Source organism: Arachis hypogaea, chromosome 12 (genome assembly GCF_003086295.3).
Source record: "Arachis hypogaea cultivar Tifrunner chromosome 12, arahy.Tifrunner.gnm2.J5K5, whole genome shotgun sequence".
Lineage (NCBI taxonomy): Eukaryota > Viridiplantae > Streptophyta > Magnoliopsida > Fabales > Fabaceae > Arachis > Arachis hypogaea.
This window is the reverse complement of record NC_092047.1, coordinates 65,341,475-65,355,251: the sequence shown is the minus strand read 5'-3', so window position 1 is coordinate 65,355,251 and position 13,777 is coordinate 65,341,475. Positions and strand designations below refer to the sequence as shown.

The following is a 13,777-nucleotide window of genomic DNA, read 5'->3' as shown; positions in this document are numbered from 1 at the left end:
CTTCTTTAATGTCAAAAGCTTGACAGTGGGCTCTTATGGAGCCTCACAGATGTTCAGAGCATTGTTGAGACTCCCCAACACTAAACTTAGAGTTTGACTGTGGGGCTCTGGTTGACTCTATTTTGAGAGCGGCTTACTGTGCCTCTTTTCCATGTTTACAGAAGGATGTCCTTGAGTTTTAAACTCAAGGGAGTCTTCATTCAATTGAAGGACTAGTTCACCTCTGTTAACATCAATCACAGCTCTTGCTGTGGCTAGGAAGGATCTTCCAAGGATGATGGATTCATCCTCATCCTTCCCAGTATCTAGGATTATGAAATCAGCAGGGATGTAAAGGCCTTCAACCTTTACTAATATGTCCTCTACTTGTCCATAAGCCTATTTTCTGGAATTGTCTGCCATTTCTAATGAGATTTTAGCAGCTTGTACCTCAAAGATTCCCAGTTTCTCCATTACAAAGAGTGGCATGAGGTTTATTCCTGACCCCAGGTCACATAGAGCCTTCTCAAAGGTCATGGTGCCTATGGTACAAGGTATTAGGAACTTTCCAGGATCCTGTTTCTTATGAGGCAATCTCAGTTGATCCAATGCATTTAGTTCATTGGTGAACAGGGGAGGTTCATCTCCCCAAGTCTCATTACCAAATAAATTGGCATTCAGCTTAATGATTGCACCAAGGAACTTGGCAACTTGCTCTTCAGTAACATCCTCATTCTCTTCAGAAGAAGAATACTCATCAGAGCTCATGAAGGGTGTAAGGAGGTTCAATGGAATCTCTATGGTCTCTAGATGAGCCCCAGAGTCCTTTAGTTCCTTAGAGGGAAACTCCTTATTGATCACTGAACGTCCCAGGAGGTCTTCCTCCTTGGGATTCACGTCCTTCTCCTCTCTTGTGGGTTCGGCCATGATGGTCAATTCAATGGCCTTGCACCCTCCTTTTGGATTTTCTTCTGTATTGCTTGGGAGGGTACTAGGAGGGATTTCAGTGATCCTTTTACTCAGTTGGCCCACTTGTGCTTCCAAATTTCTAATGGAGGACCTTGTTTCATTCATGAAACTCACAGTGGCCTTAGATAGATCAGAGACTAAGTTTGCTAAATTAGAGGTATTTTGTTCAGAGTTCTCTGTCTGTTGCTGAGTGGATGATGGAAAAGGTTTACTATTGTTAAACCTATTTCTTCCACCATTATTAAAGCCTTGTTGAGGCTTTTGTTGATCCTTCCATGAGAGATTTGGGTGATTTCTCCATGAGGGATTATAGGTGTTTCCATATGGTTCACCCATGTAATTCACCTCTGCTATTGCAGGGTTTTCAGGATCATAAGCTTCTTCTTCAGAAGATGCCTCTTGAGTACTGTTGGATGCAGCTTGCATTCCACTCAGACTCTGAGAAATCATATTGACTTGCTGAGTCAATATTTTATTCTGAGCCAATATGGCATTCAGAGTATCAATTTCAAGAATTCCCTTCTTCTGAGGCGTCCCATTACTCACAGGATTCCTCTCAGAAGTGTACATGAACTGGTTATTTGCAACCATGTCAATGAGTTCTTGAGCTTCTGCAGGCGTTTTCTTTAGGTGAATGGATCCACCTGCAGAAGTATCCAATGACATCTTAGCCAATTCAGACAGACCATCATAGAATATATCCAGGATGGTCCATTCTGAAAGCATGTCAGAAGGACACTTTTTGGTCAGTTCCTTGTATCTCTCCCAAGCTTCATAGAGGGATTCACCTTTTTTCTGTCTGAAGGTTTGAACATCCACTCTAAGCTTACTCAGCTTTTGAGGAGGAAAGAACTTGGCTAAGAAAGCCTTGACCAGCTTATCCCAAGAGTTCAGGCTATCTATAGGTTGAGAATTCAACCATATTTTAGCTCTGTCTCTCACAGCAAAAGGGAAAAGCATGAGCCTGTAGACTTCAGGATCTACTCCATTAGTCTTAACAGTATCACAGATCTGCAAAAGTTCAGTTAAGAACTGAAAAGGATCTTCAGATGGAAGTCCATGGAACTTGCAGTTCTGCTGCATCAGAGAAACTAATTGAAGTTTAAGCTCAAAATTGTTTGCTCCAATGGTTGAAATTGAGATGCTTTTTCCATGTAAATTGGAATTAGGTGCAGTAAAGTCACCAAGCATCCTCTTTGCATTATTATTATTTTCGGCTGCCATCTCCTCTTCCTGTTCGAAAATTCCTGTAAGGTTGTCTCTGGATTGTTGTATTTTAACTTCTCTGAGTTTCCTTTTCAGAGTCCTTTCAGGTTCAGGATCTGCTTCAACAAGAATGTTCTTGTCCTTGCTCCTGTTCATATGACAAAGAAGGGAATAACAAAGAAAATATGGAATCCTCTATGTCATAGTATAGAGATTCCTTTGTGTGAGTAGAAGAAGAAAAGAATTGTAATGTAAGGAAAGAGAAGGGAGGAGAATCCAAACACAAGGGTGAGGGGAGCAGAGATATGAGATGAGGAGAAGTGTTAGTAAATAAATAAATAAATAGAAGAAGATGAGAGAGAAAAGTTTTCGAAAATAATTTTTTTGAAAAAGAGTTAGTGATTTTTGAAAATTAAAGGAGAATTAAAATTAAAATTAAAATTTAAACAATTAATTAATTAAAAAGAATTTTTGAAAAAGAGGGAGGTATTTTCGAAAATTAGAGAAGGATAGTTAGTTAGGTAGTTTTGAAAGAGATAAGAAACAAACAAAAAGTTAATTAGTTAGTTGAAACAAAATTTGAAAATTTTTTTTAAAAAATAAGAAGATAAGAAGTTAGAAAAGATATTTTAAAATCAATTTTTTTTTTGAAAAAGATATGATTTAAGGAAGATATGATAGAAAGATATGATTAAAATTAGTTTTGAAAAAGATTTGAATTTTAAAATCAAAATTAATGACTTGACTCACAAGTAATCACAAGATATGATTCTAGAACTTAAAGTTTGAATCTTTCTTGACAAGCAAGTAACAAACTTGAAATTTTTGAATCAAAACATTAATTGATGATAATATTTTCGAAAATTTGATATAAAATTAAGAAAAAGATTTTTGAAAAATATTTTTAAAATTTTCGAAAATAAATAAGAAAAATGAAAAAGATTTGATTTTTGAAAAAGATTTTGAAAAGATAAGATTCTTAAATTGAAAATTTGATTTGACTCATAAGAAACAACTAAATTTTAAAAAGTTTTGAAAAAGTCAACTCAACTTTTCGAAAATTTATGAGTGAAAAAGGAAAAGATATTTTTTTAATTTTTGAATTTTTAATGATGAAAGAGAAAAACACAAAATTGACTCAATGCATGAAAATTTTGGATCAAAACATGTGATGAATGCAAGAACACTATGAATGTCAAGATGAACACCAAGAACACTTTGAATGTCAAGATGAACATCAAGACTTATTTTTGAAAAATTTTCAAGAAAAGAAAACATGCAAGTCACCAAACTTAGAAATTTTTCATGTATAGACACTATGAATGCAAGAATGCATATGAAAAACAAGAAAAGACACAAAACAAGAAAATATGAAGATCAAACAAGAAGACTGGCCAAGAACAACTTGAAGATCATGAAGAACACTATGAATGCATGAATTTTCGAAAAATGCAAAAAAATTTTAGAAAAAAAAAATGCAATTGACACTAAACTTAAAAATTGACTCAAGACTCAAACAAGAAACACAAAATATTTTTGATTTTTTTGATTTTATAAATTTTTTGATATTTTTTGAAAATTATTTGAAAAAGAAAAATAAGGATTTCAAAATTTTTAATATGAATTCCAGGAATCTTGTACTCTTAGTCTAAAGCTCCAATCTGATTGTTAGACATGGCTTAATAGCCAGCCAAGCTTTAGAAGATATATCAGGCATACAACAGCAGGTGGATCAGCAACAACTAGCTTGCCCTTGTGATGGTGGTTTGGAAGCCTCAGTCAAAAAGAATTTAGATATGGCTTTACAGCCAGCTAGGCTTCAACATGCTTCATGAAACTCTAGAATTCATTCTTAAAAATTCTGAAGAACAATATACTTTTTGAAAAGATTTATGATTTTTTTTCGAAAATAAAGGAAAATTATTATTTTGAAAGATTTTTGCAAACTTTTTGAAAACAAAATAAGACGAAAATTACCAAATCTGAGCAACACGATGAACCATCAGTTGTCCAAACTCGAACAATCCCCAGCAACGGCGCCAACAACTTGGTGCACGAAATTGTGATCCCTGAGGTTGTAAAATTTATTGCTCGTTCTCTCCCTGGTAATGGCGCCAATAACTGGTGCACAATACCATGGTCCAAACATAACTTCACAACTTCGCACAACTAACCAGCAAGTGCACTGGGTCGTCCAAGTAATAAAACCTTACGTGAGTAAGGGTCGATCCCACGGAGATTGTCGGCTTGAAGCAAGCTATGGTTATCTTGTAAATCTCAGTCAGGCGGATATTAAATGGTTATGGAGTTTTCAAAAATAAATAATAAATAAACAGAAAATAAAGATAGAAATACTTATGTAAATCATTGGTGAGAATTTCAGATAAGCGTATAGAGATGCTTTCGTTCCTCTGAACCTCTGCTTTCCTGCTGTCTTCATCCAACCAATCCTACTCCTTTCCATGGCAAGCTTTCTGTAAGGCATCACCGTTGTCAATGGCTACATCCTATCCTCTCTTGTGAAAATGGTCCAATGCGCTGTCACTGCATGGCTAATCATCTGGAGGTTCTCGATCATACTGGAATAGGATTTAATATCCTTTTGCGTCTGTCACTACGCCCAGCACTCGCGAGTTTGAAGTCCGTCACAGCCATCCCTTCCCAGATCCTACTCGGAATACCACAGACAAGGTTTAGACTTTCTGGATCTCAGGAATGGCCATCCATGGGTTCTAACTTATACCACGAAGACACTAATAACTCGGACTCGGTCCCCTGTATTAGATATCCAAGAGATATTCATTCTAGCTTGTTTGCATGTAGAACGGAAGTGTTTGTCAGGCACGCGTTCATAAGTGAAAATGATAATGAGCGTCACATAATCATCACATTCATCATGTTCTTGGGCGCGAATGGATATCTTAGAAGCGGAATAAGTTGAATTGAATAGAAAAACAGTAGTACTTTGCATTAAATCATGAGGAACAGCAGAGCTCCACACCTTAATCTATGGAGTGTAGAAACTCTACCGTTGAAAAATACATAAGTAAAAATAGGGTAAGCATGGCCGAGTGGCCAGCCTCCCATGGAGGTCTAGAGATCTAAAAATGATCCACAGATCTCTAATACAATAGTAAAAAATCCTATTTATACTAAACTAGTCACTAGGGTTTATAGAAGTAAGTAAATGATGTAGAAATCCACTTCCGGGGCCCACTTGGTGTGTGCTTGGGCTGAGCTTGAAGTTTACACGTGGAGAGGTCATTCTTGGAGTTGAACGCCAGTTTGTAACGTGTTTCTGGCGTTCAACTCTAGTTCGTGACGTGTTTCTGGCGTTTAACTCCAGACTGCAGCGTAGAACTGGCGTTCAACGCCCTTTTGCGTCCTCTAAACTTGGGCAAAGTATGAACTATTATATATTTCTGGAAAGCCCTGGATGTCTACTTTCCAACCCAATTAAAAGCGCGCCATTTGGAGTTCTGTAGCTCTAGAAAATCCACTTTGAGTGCAGGAAGGTCCGAATTCAACTGCATCAGCAGTCCTTCTTCAACCTCTGAATCTGATTTTTGCTCAAGTTCCTCAATTTCCGCCAGAAAATACCTGAAATCACAGAAAAACACACAAACTCATAGTAAAGTCCAGAAATGTGAATTTAACATAAAAACTAATAAAAACATCCCTAAAAGTAACTAGATCCTACTAAAAACATACTAAAAACAATGCCAAAAAGCGTATAAATTATCCGCTCATCAATGATCAATTCCTTCTCAATCATGTAAGATAGATCCATGGCAGATTATAATTAATCGGGTCCAATCTCTTGGTGACTCAATTTTTCTCAACATAATCAATTGCCACCCTCGTGATCTAATTGATCATGGAAGAGATGAAGTTTAATAACTAATCCTCAATGCCACACAACTCTCAGGATCTCAATTAAGGGTGGTTACATCTCACATACCAACCCAGAATATATCAATCAAGAGAATTATGAGAGGATAAACTCTAAACTGACTTCTGTGACTCCTTTCTCAAGTTCATCACATAATTCAAATAGATTCAATCCCTCTCTCGATAGTAATTGAATCTGTGAAGAACAAGAGTTCCCTCTTAGATGAATCCACTTGAACTGAGAGGAAAAGAAGATTTATTAATTCATTGAAACCAACAGAGCTCCTCCCCCTAGTGAAATGGGGTTTAGTGATTCATAGCTCCAAATACAAACAGAAATGCAAACTGGAAATTAAACTAAGCATAAAGATAAAAAAGAGAAGAAGACTGAAAATAATAATAAAACTGAATGTAATATAAAGTCTGAGCAGAAAGTAAAATTCATAAAATGCAAAAAGGTATAAAAGAGATCTAAAAGAAAAAGAGACTGAAAAGAAGATCGAGAAGCTAAAAGTGCTAATTCTAAAAGTATCTAAAAGCCCCCCTTCTAATGATTAAAGTCCCCCTATTTATACTAGTTCAGTGGCTTCTTCAGGTGTACTTGCAAGTGGCTTCAAGTGGGCTTTCTAATTGATCCACTACTCTGCTCCAGGAGAACGTAGCGCTTTCAAGAAAATGGAGCGCTCGTATACCCATGCGTACGCGTCCTCGACGCGTGCGCGTCGTTCAGCATTTTTGGCACTTCCACGCGTACGCGTCGTTCTGGTCTTCAGCATTTGTCACGCGTACGCGTGACGTACGCCTACGCGTCCTTTGCAGCGCTCTCCAAGAGAGTGTAGCGCTTGCACTAAGAATGCTCTCCCACGCGTTTGCGTCACCCCACGCGTACGTGTGGACTTCAAAGTATCACTTCCACACTACCGCTCCATCCATGCATTTGCATGACTTTTCACACATGCCTCACCCACGCGTACGCGTCACTGACGCGTATGCGTCAATAATGAAACTTTTAATCCCATTTTGAGATTGTCGCTGGCGCTCTTTGAAAGAGAGCGTAGCGCTCTTGGCTGAAGAGCGTTGATCTCTACCACGCGTACGCGTGGCCTTCCAGAATTGCCACTTCGATGCGTAGGCCTTGTCCACGCGTATGCGTCACTAGTAAAGAGTATGCTGCAGGGGAACGTAGCGGTCTTTACAAGAACATAGCGCTCTTCTCTGTTCCTGATCACAAGGACAAAATGCATCAAAGCTCTGCCATCTTATGCACTCACTTTTTATAATTCATTCATTCACATTTTCTTGGGTTATTTGCATAGAATTAGCCAAAAATCACTTAGTCCTTGACAAATTAATGCATGAGGATCAATTTCATCAAGGTGCTTGTTTATTTCAAAGAAAATGCATGAAATGAGACTAAAATTAAGTAAAATAACTAGCTAATCTAGCTAAAATGCGAATGCATCACAACACCAAACTTAAACATTGCTTGTCCCCAATGCAAGAAAGAAACTATGCACAAAGGTTTCTTTTAATTGGAACGGGTTGAGGAATAGCTTGTAATGCCTTGGTGAGTGAAGTGATTAAATGACAGTAGGGTGAACTCTGAATTATGTGCTCTTGCAAGGATTCCAGTACTTATTAATCCCTACATTTTGGAAGTCTTAGATCTTAGGACTTTCATTCAAATGATATTATGGAAATCTCTTTGTAGATAGTCACCTTGAAGCAGCATTTATTTTCTAACATTTTTCTTTTCCTTTTGTATCTTGGCCTCGACTCTAAGTGTCATGTCTCAAAGCGGCTTTTTAAGATAAGCTTTCAATCAATACTCCCAAACCAGTTGGTCTAAGGTATTAGGTGTTGAAGCACCCCTTAGGATTTACTTGCTCAAACCTCTCTCTTTGACACAACTCTACTACAAGCATTTAACTATGATAATAACTCTTTGAGTTCTTGTTTCTTTCTTTTTCTTCCTAGTAATTGATGCTCAGAGCCTTGGGCCTTGTTCTTTGTTTTTCTATTTCTTTTGTTTTCTTTTATTGCTACTTCTTGGATCAATAGATGTTTAAGAATTTCCACAATACTTCTTTAAACTTTATTTCCTGCCTATAAGCTCCCATGCAGGTTTTCACAAACATGCAACCTCAATACACAATTATACAATCAGAACCACCACTTCTCTTAATCTTTTGCTTGCCTCAAAACAAATTTTTGATTCCTCAATCCTTCTTTTCAAAGAAATGTTCACTGTTTGCATTCTTATAGATATTGAGTGCAAGCCATTTTTCAAGAATATGGTGCCATGATATATCAAGCATCTTAGTTATTAAGCTACAAAAAAACTATACTAAGTAGACAAACAGGGGCACAACATCAACTTCAATTATAATAATTTTAAATACAAGACAATCACTTAACAATACAACCTTTTGGAGTTCACTTGCTTTACTCCTTATCATCATCATTGTTGGTCTTTACTTCCCTCTTTGTCTCTTTGGTTGATGATGCTTAATCATTCAAAAAATTGAAGTGACTGCCTACAATAAACTTTGAAAGTTGCTTGTCCCCAAGCACTTGAAAGGTAATTATCATGCATATATGCTTATGAATTCTTGAACTACAAGTGGTGTCCGGACACCAAACTTAGTTCCTTGCTTACTTCTATATGCCAAATAGAGTGCATCTTTCATGCATGTATACTACCTCATGTGATTTAATCCTATGAGGAAATAAAGTGCAGAACTAAAAGATAAACAAATGAAATGCAAGTTTAGTCAATCACTATGATTTTTTGGAATTTGTGACTATTCATAATTGTCTTAAGGGTTAGTTTGTGCTTAATTAATGTTACTGGTAGGACACCAAACTTAGTCTCATGCATTCACCCTTGATTTTGTTTTTCTGTTGGTGCAGTCATATTGGTGTGGAACACCAAACTTAATTCCTCACAATACATAGAAATTGAACTAACCATTTATTTTGAAAAGGGTATGAAAGAGTAGTTACCTAAGGTTGGGTTGCCTCCAACAAGCGCTCTTTTATTGTCACTAGCTTAACAGTTGTCCCTCATTAGGAAGGATGATGATCATAGTGCCTTAACCCTTCCCCTCTCACCGTGAGCTTCTGATGAGTCCATATTTGACGACATATTTTAGCTTGAATTGAATGAATTTCATCATATAAACTCACACTTATTCACTAAAAATAGCATACTTTTGTGTTTGATCCCTAGATTGTGCCTAAATGTGAAAGCATGCTCTTTTGTACTTATTTCGACTAATTTTATTCCATTTACCTTCTATTCGATACCTTGATGTTATTTGTGAGTGATTTCAGACGAATACGGTAGGAATGGCTTCGTGGGTATGGAAGAGGAGCATGCAATTGGGAGAAAACATGAAGAAAATAAAGGAGGAGAGCTCAGCCATGCGTGCGTGCACACAAGGATGCGTGCGTACGCATAAAATGGAAATCAGCATGCGTGCGTGAGCACAACTACTTGTGCGTACGCACAAGAACCCAAGCAGAGCGAATCCAGAGCATTGCGAAGTGTGCGTGCGCACAACCATCTGTGCGTACGCACAAGTGGAAATTCAGCGAAGTGTGCGGACGCACACGTCTGTGCGTCCGCATAGGTCCCAGTGCGTGCCTTCATTAAAATGCACGTGCACTCGTGATTTGGGGCTCTTTTTGGCCCATTTCTGAAGGCTTGAGGCTGGTTCAAGAGGCTATATTAAGGGAGCAACAACACATACCAAAGAAAGCCATCTTAGAGTAGGAAAAATACATAATAGGATTAGGAGTAGTGTAGTGTAGAAAATTCTCTCTTAGGGCTTTAATTAGGTTTTGTAAAATTTTATACTTCAAGTCTTGCTTTTGTATTTTGCAAGTTACATTGTAAGTATTTTTTTAATTTCTCTTTTAATTACATTACTTGTTCTACACTTTCTTATATTTTCATTTCTCTTGCCAATTTATATAGTTTTGCAATTTTGATGTTCTAGTTGTTTAATTTGATGTTGATGGCTTTTATATGTTTGCTTGAGTTATCTTTATTGATTTTGGTCATTTATGGTTCATAGCTTTCCTTAATTTACCAATTTTGCCATGTTTTATGTTTATTCCTACTATGTGTTCGATAAAATACCAATTTTGATTATGGGGTAATTTCCATCCCTTGGCTTGGGAAAAATGAGTTTATGGATTACTAGAGCCATAATGTCCAATATTTAGTGGTATTTCTTGGGGAGTTAGTTGACTCTTGTTTCCATTAAAGCTAGCCTTTTATCAACTAGTTTGGTAAGTTGGTTAGAACTTATGGATTAAGGTCAATTATGCTTGCTTGACTTACTCCTCGATGTTAGGGGTTAACTAGGCGAGATTAACTCATGATGATTATCATAGTTGTGGTTATGGCAAGGAAGGGATTCCATAACTCATCCCAAGTCAAGGTTTTATTTATGTTTTGAACCACTTTTCCATTACTTTTTAGCCTTACTTGTCCATATTACATACATAGTTTTTTTTATGCCTTTATTAGTTTATTAATTGCAATTTTGAACCGTTCTTTTATCTCTTTATTTGTTTGCTTCCTTATCATTGAAAACACCCCTTGTTTCCCACAACCAATTTTATGTACTCATGGGCATTAGTTCCTAGGGAGAACGACTCGAGGTTGAATTACTCTCGATCTCGGTTTATGTTTTGCATTTGAATATCATCTAAACTTTGATGTTGAGAGTTAGTTGTTGGTTTAGCTATACTTGCAACGAAGTGATCTTATTTTGAGAAATTCTAGACCAACACAAATTCTTTTCTATCAAATTGGCGCCATTGCCGGGGAACAAGCGTCATGAGTGCTATATTTTGGTTGTTATGAATATGTGAATAGTGTGAATAGATACTTTTTGGTTATTTGCTTGTTTTTGTTATTAATTAGGATTTTATTTCTTTTGTTACTTGATGTTTTTAGTTTTTATTTTCTATTTTCTCTATGAGTTATCACCCTCTTGGTTTGGAGTTTGTTTGTGCTTATTTTGTAGGGCTTGATAACCTCAATTTTGGATTGCATCATGGGATTGGAGCATCAATTATAGGAGGAGCAACCTCCTCCATATTACAATGAACCATACCCTCCCCAATATGCATACCCAACCCAAGGATATGGTGGATTCTACTATGACTATACACCTCCACCACCATATGCCTATGACCCCTACCCTCAACACAACCCTCAATCACCATTTTTTCAATCACCACGCCACCACCACCAAACACCTTCTTACACACCACCTCAAGATACTCATCAACATGAACTACCCTCCACATATCCAACCTTCTTCCCAACCAATGAACCTTCCTTCTTACCTAATTGTGAAGCTTTTCCACCGTTGATCCAAGACCATCAAGACCTTCAAGCCTTTATCCAAGAGCAAGAAGGATTCCGAAGAGCTCAAGGGCAAGTCATGGCTACCATAGCCGAAGCCGTGAACCGCTTGGTTCTACTACGCTCACCCGATCAAGGCACTCCTCTTGAAGAGTGTGAAGGAGTAATTGAAGGGTGTAGTGAAGAGGAGAGCATGGAGCCACAGGAGAAAGAAGAAGGGATAGAGCTTGAAGTGCAACAAAAGGAAGATAGTGAAGTATGTGAACCGAAGGAGAGAAAGAGAGAATAGAGGGAGATTGATCAAGATGAGGATTTCATCATTGATGATTTTTTGTCCTCCTTGATTAATCCCCTTAATGATCCTAATGAGCCTCTTCCCATTGAGTTTGAGAGAGACATGGAGGTAGACTTCTCACAACCTCCTTGTTATGGCTTGAGTAATGGGGAAGAGGAAGTTGGTGAGGAAGTAATTCTGGTCCAAGAACATATTGAGTGGGTAGCAATTTCACCTATGAGCATCATTGGCCCCCATCAATATGCTATCTTGGAGACGAACTACCAACTCATGGTCTTCCTTGGGTTGGTGCATGGTGGAAAAAAGGAGTGTTGGTAGCCAAAGAACTCCAAGGATCATCAAGAAGGTTAATTCAAGAATTTGAGTTCAAGCATGGTGTAGAGCACAATCGGGTAATTTTCAGAGAATGTTGGGTTGTTAGAAGGGTCAACTAGGAGCTTTTCCATCCGGCTTGGAGCATGAAGATTAACAAGAAGGTGACCGGATGCCTAGAATATGGGATCCCGGAGGATCCTCTAAGTGTAAGCATGGATGAAGATTCAAGGAGGAGTGGAAACACAAGCCACCCTAGCAAGAGTCTCCTCAATAAGTCCAACTTAAGGACTATAAACCAAAGTGCTAGGTGGGAGACACCTCACCATAGTAACATCTTTCTTACCCTTTCTCTTTGTTTATAGTCTTGATTTATTGCATTTTTGTTTATCTTGGTTAGCTTAGGATTAGTTTAGTTTTGATTTTAGTAGGTTAATTTTAGTACGGATTATGATTTTGTGATGTTTTGAATGTTTTGGGGTTAAAATGTTGATTGAGCTAAGGCATAGCACCTTAGAAATGAGAGAAAAATTTTTGCAAAACAGGGAACCTGTGCGTACGCACGATGCTGTGCGTGCGCACACAACTGTGAGTTTCGCGACCTATGCAAGCGCGCAAGCCTATGCGCACGCACACTAATTGTTATACCCTCTGTTCGCAGCGCCAGCACAACCTGTGCGCATGAACCCCTGACAAAGCCCTAGCGGAGTGTTGGTAGATTTCTCTTTAATATCACCTCGTAGTGAGTATAGCTCTACCAACAACAATCCTCGGGGGGTCAAATTTAGAAGAGGGATTTGGTTGTCACAAGTTCAACCCCAATAGAAATAACCGAAGTATTCAAACCTCGGGTCGTCTCACAAGGAATGGGCAAACATGTGCTTCGACATTGGTTAGAAATCCGGGGTTGTGAGTTATGAACATGAAAATAAATGGAAATCTTAACAAGCAAGTAATCTTAAATTGCAATAAACTAATTCAACTACCTACGTAAAACTTGAGCAATTCCAATGAACAAGCAATATTCTACTTAATTCTGCTTTAAACCGAACAAGTAACTATAACTAAGGCAATTGAAATTGGAAATTGGTTTTCAAATATGAATGACAAAAGCAACTCTTGACTAGGCATGGGAATTGGGATCACAATCCTCGTCCAACAACTATTTCTTGACAATTATAAGGAACCAAGCTCATTAAGTCTACCCCCAAAGTCTTAAGTATGTGATATCTACCCCTAGACTTGAGGTACGTCAAATGGCTTTGGCCACATCAACCCATAAGTCCCAACCTACCTACTAATTAAATTAGTAGTGGGTTGGCGTCAATGCGTATCAAATTCACCACCAAGGGCTCCGAAATCATCAAATCTATTAGACCCAATGACTCAAGTTTACCCAATTCCCTTGACATAGGTTAAGAGTGGAAAAGACTACTCCATAATCAAAGTAAACAATTCATCAAACACTTGGTAAGCATTAATAAAAGACATGTTCAAAATAGCAATTAAATTGAATTCCATAAATACCCACTAACAATTATCAACATACAATCAAGTAATCAACAAGATTAAACATAGAAATCATCAAAGTAACATCAACAAGTCAAGATTCACAACATTCATGAAATGGGTATAAGATGACAATTGACAAGAATCATAAAACTATCACTAAATGTAAGCAAGATTGTAACAAGGAATTCAAATTTAACAATTAAAACTGCAATTAACAAAATCCAATT

General features: G+C 37.5%; 1 non-coding gene across 1 annotated transcript; it reads left to right on the top strand.

The window, feature by feature from the left end:
* Window positions 1-1,668: 1,668 nt before the first annotated feature.
* Window positions 1,669-1,776, top strand: LOC112731888 (small nucleolar RNA R71). Its single transcript, XR_003167639.1, has one exon. It is a non-coding gene; the product is annotated as a small nucleolar RNA R71 (small nucleolar RNA).
* The last annotated feature ends 12,001 nt before the right edge of the window (window positions 1,777-13,777 follow it).